Source organism: Microtus pennsylvanicus, chromosome 6 (genome assembly GCF_037038515.1).
Source record: "Microtus pennsylvanicus isolate mMicPen1 chromosome 6, mMicPen1.hap1, whole genome shotgun sequence".
Classification (NCBI taxonomy): Eukaryota; Metazoa; Chordata; class Mammalia; order Rodentia; family Cricetidae; genus Microtus; species Microtus pennsylvanicus.
The window spans coordinates 81,253,571-81,263,226 of record NC_134584.1 but is presented as its reverse complement, the minus strand read 5'-3'; the positions used below and the strand labels follow the sequence as shown (position 1 = coordinate 81,263,226).

General features: G+C 46.0%; 1 pseudogene; it reads left to right on the top strand.

The window, feature by feature from the left end:
• The first annotated feature begins 4,137 nt into the window (after positions 1 to 4,137).
• LOC142852899 (pygopus homolog 2 pseudogene) lies at positions 4,138 to 5,392 on the top strand (annotated as a pseudogene).
• Positions 5,393 to 9,656: the final 4,264 nt, after the last annotated feature.

Sequence of the window (9,656 nt, the reverse complement as noted above, 5' to 3'; positions counted from 1 at the left end):
AAGGCTAAACGTTATTCCCTGGCCCTGCCCACTTGCCAGTATCTCTCAGGTCCACCTTCCCCGGGGGCCCTATCAGTTGGTACACACTGGAGGGCATTTAAATGATGCAAAATTATTTAGTGTCTGTTAATAAAGATAACCAGAGGGCTGCCTAACTAAGGCAGGACGTGTGTAATTAAGTTTACTTTATGTAAATGAAGTGGGCAAGGCAGGGTAGCTGCAGAGCCACTCACCTGGACAAAGAGATAAGGTCCAGGACAGCGCTAGACTGTTGTAGACTAGGAACAGGGAGGACCTTCTGGCTCGTTAACAACGAGACTTCTTGTGTAGGAATTGAATGCCCTTGGGAACTGAAAAGCTTTCAAACTTGTGACAGTCCAAACAGTAATGAAAGAAACAGGAGACAGGGGAAATCTTTCAGGAAACTGGAATGCGAACTCAACTCCAGTGTCCACGCGGCTGTAGGAGCAGTTTCCTTTTAAATGCACCCAAATAACAAAAGTCAACAGTAGAAAGCCAAAGCCGGCAAACCCCAAGGCCTGCTGTAAAGCAGGTTAGGAGGAAAGGTGAGCACCGCTAAGGAGATCCCTGCTAACAGGAAGGGGGACACGACCCATACAAATCCCACTTGGGCTCAGGACGCAGGAGAGCAAAGATGCTTTGAAAGTCTTTGGAGCACTCGGCAGCTTTCCTCGGCCCTCAGGAGCCGGAAGTGACCTTGAGCTAAAACAGAGTCGCGTTCCTTCGGGTGTTCTTGTTGCCCTGTCTTACCCGGACTAGAGAAATGCTGAACTCGGTGACTTCTCAGGGTGGAAGGTGGACGTCAGTGCAGAAATGGAGCCATATGGCGACATCTAGCGGCTGATCTGCAAAATAGAAAAGAAATGTGAAAAATACAACCGGAAAAAACATTATATTACACCTTCCTGTATTCTGTTGACCAAAGCAACCCACGGGCAAGCTGGCATCAACGGGACAAGGAACTATGGTTTTTCTAAGCAGATGTCTGTAAGCCCCATGGCCGGGGCTAAGCCATGGTTTTATTAGGAATGTCTGTACATACTCACTTAACATTTGCACTATGTTGTGGAATAACCGTTTTGTGCACTTTGTCCTGTCTCCATCTCCTCGCTAGCCAATTTCACTGGTTGGAGACCCAGCCTTCATTGCCTCTAGGTCCCCTTCTGGAACTTGCAGGGTGAATTAGACATACACAGAGGCACTTGCAATATTGGATGCTGACAATGGTCAGAGGGCACTGTGGTTGTGGACAGGAGTGCTAAACCAAGACTGGGGGCTCAGTTTGGGGCAGTTTTCTCAGAGAAAATAACAATACGTAATGAATGAGTGATCAGAGCAAGGGAGAAGAAGGAACATGGGAGGCAGAGAAAAGAGCATAAGAAATGACAACACCAGACAGACAGACAGACAGGCAGATAGATGATCAATAGATGATAGATAGATAATAGATAGATGATAGATAGCTAGATGATAGATAGTAGGTAGATAGATAGTAGATAGATGATAGATAGATGAGTTCCAGAAGCATTTCAGAGAGTAGGGAATGCCTACCTTGAATGTGGGCAACACCATCCCCTGGGCTGGGGTCCCATGTCAGGGTCCAACTTCAATGGATTCATATGTTCCAGGGTAGGGACATGTGGATTAGAAATATTAGGCAGAAAAATCAGAGAAACAAAAGAATTAGAGACACAGAATAGAATCAGGAGGGCAACCCAGTGAACACTGAATTCACCCACGTTTATTTTCTGTATGCTTACATACCCAAATCCAAAGGGGGGGGGGAAGAAAGCAAAAGACTTATTAACTATGATACAAAGAATAGACAGAGCAATTAGCTCTTCAATACCTGAAACATCAAGTAACTATATCCTGAGCTGAGTATTCTGTTGTTTAGGCAGGGCATGCAGTGGCCACACCTTAGGCCAAACATCCCATAGGCAGTCACACCCTGGGTCAAACCTCCTGTCATAACCATGGAGGAGCAAGAACAGGCTGAATTCTCTGCCCTTTGGTCAGGGTGGGACAGATCCACATCCCTGGATTCCCACAGTTCCTTCCTGAATAGAAAGGTGAGAGCAAGCTGAGCACCAGCGTTTATCTCTTCCTGACTGTGACCATGGCATGGCCTGCTGGGCCTTTCCTCCATCGACCGACTTTACCTTCAGACCGTGGGCCCTGATAAGCCCTTCCCTTAAGTTCTTTGTTACAATGAGAAAAGTACCACATACAGGTGCAGTGCTGATTGAGTGTCAGATTTATGCAGCATAAGGGAGTTTTATTAATTTTACATTTCCAGCTAAAGAAGCACAAACCTCCTTCATTTGTTTTTTCTACTTAAAAATATTGATGGAATTTGCTTTTTAATTCCAAGAGTTTAAATGTATATCTTTTTTATATTCACTTAACGTGAATATAATATCTTTTTTTTATATTCACGTAATGTAATTCTGTTAAATTGCCAATTTGCTTCTATGAGTATCCAGCCACATGACCACGGGCATTTATTTACTATCTGAACTTGGGAGGGCCCCAGTAAAATGCTTGATGAAGGCCGCTGGTAGACAGTGCCGATCAGTAAGGAAACTCTGTCTCTGATTTCTGAGAGGTTTTATTTTGCACTTCACCAAACACTTTTACTGTCGTTCTGGTATTGATACCATTTTCTTCATTGCTCTGTCAATTTAAAGATTTTCATTTTTTTTGAATTGTAAAACAAGTCAGCCTATATGAAGTGAGTTAATGTTTTGTATATAAGGTTAGATTTGAGGATATAGTGAGGGTTTCTGCATCCAGCTATGTGAGAAACACGACCCTGTGTTTTCCTTTAGAATAATGTCTTGTCAAGTTTTGTTAACAAGTTTACTGTGGGTTCCTAAAGTGAAACGGAAAATATTCTTTTTAATGGTCTGACTTTGTAAAAAGATTAATATTTGTGGGCGGGGGGGATGTCTCAAGGGTGAAGAGTACTGGCTGCTCTTCCAGAGGCCCTGGTTTGGTCAGAACCTTCTTGAACCCTGCACAGGGGATCTAACGCCCTCTTTTGGCCTCCAGGAACATTGTACATCCACAACATTCAGACAAACATGCAGGCAAAACACCCACACATAAAATAAAGCCTAGAAAAATCTAAAAATTAATACTAATTACTTCTTAATATGTACAATATTTGGCAATGAAAATATCTAGGCCCATCTATTGTCACCAAATGAAGCTTCTAGTGCCAGGACTGAGCTTCATCTATCTGAGTTGTTAGCCAAAGGGGTCCCGTGAAAATCCCCAAACAACCCAGCTGGTGGCAAGAGGATAGGTTGCTCTCCACAACTGAGAGCAAAGCCCCGCTGCTGAAGGCAACACACACAACTCATTGAACATAGAGAGGTCCAGCTGCTGTCTACACAGAACCTTTACTCCCATATTCTACTGCAATGTTTCTCAGTCTTTTTAACGCTCTAACCCTTTAATACAGTTCCTCATGCTTTGGTGACCCCAAACATAAAATTATTTCTGTTACTACTTCATAACTGATTTTGCTGTTACTAATTGTAATGTAATATTTGATATCTGATATGGGACATTGTGGGGTTGCAACCCACAGGTTGAGAGCTACTGTGTCTATTACATAGAAAGGCCACCAAAAGAGAAAAGGAACCAAGCCAACTACAAAGTCTTTGACCTACAGTATGTCCTACCTGCAAAATATGCTAAGTCAATGGTGGCTCAAAGCTTGTGGAAGTAACCAACCAATGTCTGATTTGACTTGAGGCCAACTCGATAGCATAGACCCATATATTATACTGCTTGGATGATAAAACCAAAAAACCAAAAAAACAAAAACAAAAAAAAAACCAAAAAACAAAACAAAACAAAAAACCCTAGGGTCTAGGTAGCCGAGGGACCTAGAACAAAACAAAATAATATTGCTCTAAAAATTGTAACAATGAGGCGGGCGCTGAGTCTGGAGCAGGTGTGTAGTTTGTGCTCTGGCTCTTCGCCTCCCCCGTGGCATGTCTAGGGCTTGCGCTGCAGCTCAGGGGTGCTGCGCTGCCCCTGACTCCCCTCCGGGCGATGGTGCTGCCTGAGGACGCTTCCTTCTCTCGCTGACGCTGACTCAGGTCCCCCAATCCATGGCCGCCTCGGCGCCACCCCCACCGGACAAGCTGGAGGGAGGCAGTGGCCCCGCACCGCCCCCCCCCCCCCCCCCCGAGCCGCCCGGCACCGGGAGGAAGCAGGGCAAGGCGGGTCTGCAAATGAAGAGCCCTGAAAAGAAACGAAGAAAGTCCAACACTCAGGGTCCTGCATACTCACATCTGACGGAGTTTGCGCCACCCCCAACTCCCACGGTGGATCATCTGGTTGCTTCTAATCCTTTTGAGGATGACTTCGGAGCCCCTAAGGTGGGGGTGTAGGCTCTCCATTCCTTGGCAGTCCTGTGCCCTTTGGAGGCTTTCGTGTACAGGGGGGGCATGACAGGCCAGGTACCCCCAGGCTATGGCACTGGAGGAGGAGGGGGTCCCCAGCCACTTCGTTGACAGCCCCCTCCTTTCCCTCCTAACCCTATGGGCCCATCTTTTAATATGCCTCCTCAGGGCCCTGGCTACCCACCACCAGGCAACATGAACTTTCCCAGTCAACCCTTCAACCAGTCTCTGGGCCAAAACTTCAGCCCACTTGGTGGGCAGATGATGCCAGGCCCAGTGGGGGGATTCGGTCCCATGATCTCGCCCACTATGGGACAGCCTCCTAGAGGGGATCTGGGTCCTCCTCCTCTCCCCCAAGGCTTAGCCCAGCCAGGAGCACCTTTTGGTCCTTCTCTTCAGAGACCTGGTCAGGGACTCCCCAGCCTGCCTCCCAACACAAGTCCCTTCCCTGGTCCAGACCCTGGTTTTCCTGGCCCGAGTGGTGAGGACGGGGGGGGGGGGGGGGGGGAGCCCTTGAATCCACCTGACCCCACTGCTTTTCCCCAGGAGCCCCATTCAGACTCCCCGGCTGCAGCTGTTAACGGGAATCAGCCTAGCTTCCCGCCCAGCAGCAGCAGTCGAGGTGGTGGCACTCCAGATGCCAACAGCCTAGCACCCCCTGGCAAGGCAGGTGGAGGCTCAGGGACCCAGCCTCCCCCGGGCCTGGTGTACCCATGTGTGGTGCCTGTCGCAATGAGGTGAACGACGACCAGGATGCCATTTTGTGCGAGGCCTCCTGCCAGAAGTGGTTTCACTGCGAGTGCACCGGCATGACGGAGAGCGCCTACAGGCTGCTAACCACCGAGGCCTCTGCTGTCTGGGCCTGTGATCTCTGCCTCAAGACCAAGGAGATCCAGTCTGTCTACATCCGAGAGGGCATGGGGTAGTTGGTGGCTGCTAACCATGGGTGACCCCAGTGCAGTGGCCTGGGGAAATGCACATTGCTCACCATGCTCTTGCAGAGGAATTACGTCGCTTCCCATCCCCATGAAGCAGAAACATACAGTTCCTGAAGCAGAGGAAGAACTGGAGCGGGCAGGCAGAGGAGCCCAGAGTGCTTGCTTTTCTGGGAACTGCTGCATAGAGACCTTCACAGATCCAGGGAGTTAAAGCCCTGCCAAGCAGAGCCCTTCCTAGAGTCCAGCTGGAGGCTGCAAGAGAGGAAAGGGGCTGGAGGAAGTTCCGGATGACAAGGATGTCCTGCGTGCAGATGACCGATGACTCTAACACCCGTGCCTATGATACCTATGTAGCCCCACGGCTCCAGCTGTAGCCTTTGGAGTCACGTGTTCAAGGTTTCATTTCTGGTCCCTTGTATGGGTTCTGGAAATAACTGAGGATTTCTCTCTCTTTCTGTCTTTCCCTTTGCTTTCCCTGGGCCCATCCTAACTCTTTTCCACAGAGTGTCAGATACCTTGAAGAAGCAGAGTTCTGATTCGGGCATTGCCTGTCTTGGGGGGTGGTCAAGACTGTAGATAAAAGATGCTGAGATGCCGGGCGGTGGTGGCGCACGTCTTTAATCCCAGCACTCGGGAGGCAGAGGCAGGCGGATCTCTGTGAGTTCGAGACCAGCCTGGTCTACAGAGCTAGTTCCAGGACAGGCTCCAAAGCCACAGAGAAACCCTGTCTCGAAAAAGCAAAAAAAAAAAAAAAAAAGATGCTGAGACGTTCTCTTCCTCACCAAAGTCACTGCTCCTTTCTCAGCTTCTCTGCTTATCTCTCAGTGGCCGTGTTGTAAAAGGTGGGATATGTGGTCTGAGTGACCCCCTTCCTCCCTGCCTATCGGCTGCACAGTATGACAGTGTTGTTCTGCAACTCCTGGTGCCCTCGTTTCCTTTGTCTCGGGGGAAAGTTTGGAAGGGCACGAAGCCCTTATACCTCATTCCTTCCCTGATGAAACGATCCAACTGAGGCCCTGCCATGGCTTAGGGGGTTGGAGCGGGCGGTAGGATCCTCAGCCGTGATACTGAAAACTAAAAGGACCTGAACTTTTCTGCTTTGCTTTTTTTTTATCCTGCGATATCATCTGGGCCTGGTGATCCAGCAGCTAGGCTTGGTTTCTTTTTATTTTTGTAGGATTCCCCGCCAGTGATGGACCTGGGGCCTGATCAGGAGCCCCCTTAGCTTCTCTTACCCCTTTCCAGTTAGCCATGTGCCCATTCCTCATATGAGTGAGGCCAACAAGCTAGGCTGTGGCCCTTTTGGGAGACAGCTCAGTGCCCAGCGCTCAGCACAGTAACAAAGACCATCTAATGTCCTGCTCCACTTCCCCTGTTGCCTGCACATGGAGAGAAAGAGAAGACACTGTTGGAGTTGACAGCCTTTGAAGAGGAAGAAGGGGGACCTGCTTTTTACTCTGTGGTCCCCAACTTCTAACTTCACATGTGGCAGCCTCTGCTCAACAGTGTTGTGTTGTGGTTCTCTTTGCCCCATTACCTGTTGCTACTTTTGTGTTGTCTCCATGGTTTGTAAAGAGCTCCTGGGGAGGGAGGGTCCATCCCCTGCTCCTCTGCTACTTTTTGGAAGAAAGGGGGTTGGCAGATGTGGTTACAAATCTTTTTTATATGGTTGGACTAATAAAATGACTTGAAAATCCAAAAAAAAAAAATTGGTAACAATGAAATGACTCATAATGATATTTTGGTTTTTTCCTAGATTGGTGCCTTATTCAGCCTTCATCAAAGAGGCTTGCTTCCTCCTGTATCAGATGGGAACAAATGCAGAGACCCACAGCCAGACACTATGCAGACAGAGTGACCATGGGACACACAGCTCTAAATGAGATGTCTCCTTCAAATCCTCCCTTCAAGGCTCAGGGAGTCCTGCAGAAGAGTAGGCATAGGAGTAGGGGCAGTAGGGGAGAGGTCACTAGGACAAGGCCCTCTAAAACAACTGAGCAAAGCTCTTGTGAACTCAGCCCAGGGCCTGCCCAAGTCTGTACCAGGTCCTTTGGAAATATAGAGGATTTTCAGTTTGAAGTTCTTACGGGATTCCTTAGTGTGCAAATGAGTCGGTCACAGATTCCCATGCCTTCTCTTGAGCTCTTTTGTTTCTCAACATCCTTAGCCAAGAAAAACAAATATATTTTATTTTGTTTAAAAATAGCTAAGCCTCGAGTTTTGTTTGTAAGAAAAGTTTTGATTTCCTTAAATATGAATGTTCCTGTATTCCACAGATTAAATTTCCTTTAACAAAATATATTTTAATTTTTGGGTTTCTGTTGTGTGAGTTTTGAGGCATTTTCCATTATATCTAAGTTGCCAGATTCATTTCTTGTCTGGAAGTTGCTCCTGTACTGTGTTCTCCATTCCCGACGTTGGGCATTGCTGTTTTCTCCCAGGAGCTATGAAGAAGCAGCGCTGGGTCTCACTGTGTTACCTTCTGACCACCACACTCTCCGTCGGCAGTCACGTCATCTTTACCGTTTCCTCCACAGGCTCCATCTATAATTTAATGTTTTTTTTTCCTAGATTGTGAAAAAAGAGCATTAATCATCAATTTGCATACTTTTTTCTTTTCAAATATTAATTTAAGCTTAAATTTTCATTAAGTAACATTTTATCTATGCCAACACATTTCATATTGTGCTTTCATTACATCTCAATTCAAAATATTAATAAATTTCATTTATATAGTCACACATGAATTATTTAGAAGTATGTTGACTGTTAAACATTTGGGATTTTTCTATTCAATCTTGCTTTTACCATTTCTGTAGAAGCCCACTCCTACAAGGTCAGCTAGGGTTCCTGGATAGGGGATCCTCCAGGCCAAAGAAAAGTAAGAAGAAACAGAAGGCAATATAGAATCGGGAGGTATGTCTGGTTATGCCGAAGCAGTCAAACAGCCCAGAGTTTATTTCAGAACTTGCTTATATCCAAAGACAGAACAAAGCACAGCACAGATGGTCAGTCAGCATCTGACCTCAAGACCACTCCTGTCCTAGAGTGGGCGGCCTCCTCTCCAACAGGTGCTTGCTGCTCGGAAGCAGCCTCACTTCTATCTTGATGTTACTGAGGTTTGTCGTCAGCAGTATACGCTCTACTAGATAGAGTGTTCTTTGTTCACGGGCTAAATAAAGAAGTCTCTCACAGCCCTCAAGGTTATAAGAAAAAGTAGAGTAGGCAAGCTTGAACTCGAATGCCTTCTTTAAGTCAGAGATGACTCCAGATGGAAACTGAGTCACACGTGGGTCCCCATACATTTCTAATCATATTCATGGTTGCCTATGAATGTGCTCTGTGTTTTAAAGAGTTAGATCACACTGTAGTTGTTTGCTGTGTAACTCATGCTTCAGGATATGGTTTCAGTTGGTAGATGGTCCATGTGCAGTTGAATAGGATTGTGTTTTTTAATTTGTTGCTTATAAAGCTTTATACTGACTCATTTGGTTAATTAGCTACTGGTGCTTTTAGTATTTTTTCTTTTGTATTTTATAAGTTCATACTGTGGCAGGACAAGGCAATGCAGAGGTTTCTCCATCTTGGATTCTTGCTGAGGCCATTTCAGATTTAACTAGAATTTGATCTTCTTCATGGAGAATCCCATGGAAAATTATTCAAATCTATTTTAGAAACCCAAGTCCAGGATGTTCTGGCTAACTTAGCTCTGTTAGACTTCTTGCTTGTGCAAAATATCCCCTGCAGCTGCAGAGCAAGATACCAGGATGTGATTTTTGCTTTTAAAAGCTCCTTGCTTTAAATGCTTAGAGCTACACTTAGGTTCCAAATACTTGAGTGTAGTCTTGACCTGCTGGAATCAAGACTCTGAGTTAGCTATAAGCTGTATCTGAGTGATCATCTCTGGTGGGCTCCTTGTAACAATGTATTCTAAACATATACCCAATCTTCCTTGGCTAGCAAAAGTCAATCATTTTCAGCATAGATAGCTTGTCTCAGTGAGTCTTTGAATACTTTAAGTCCAACCCATTTCTCAGATTGCTAAATTCTTCTCTTACAAGGCAAGAAAATGTTTTCACATTCTACCTTTGTTTCCCTGTTCCTTCAATCTCCCCAAGACAGAGTCTGACCAAGAGGCATCTTTTAGCTTTATTTGTTTATTTATTTTTAAAAATTGTTTTCATTGTAATGATCTGAATTAGTAAGAAATATAAAAAATTGTCTTTTGTATTTCCATACATGGTATAATGGACCAGTTGAAAATCTGGACCTCAAA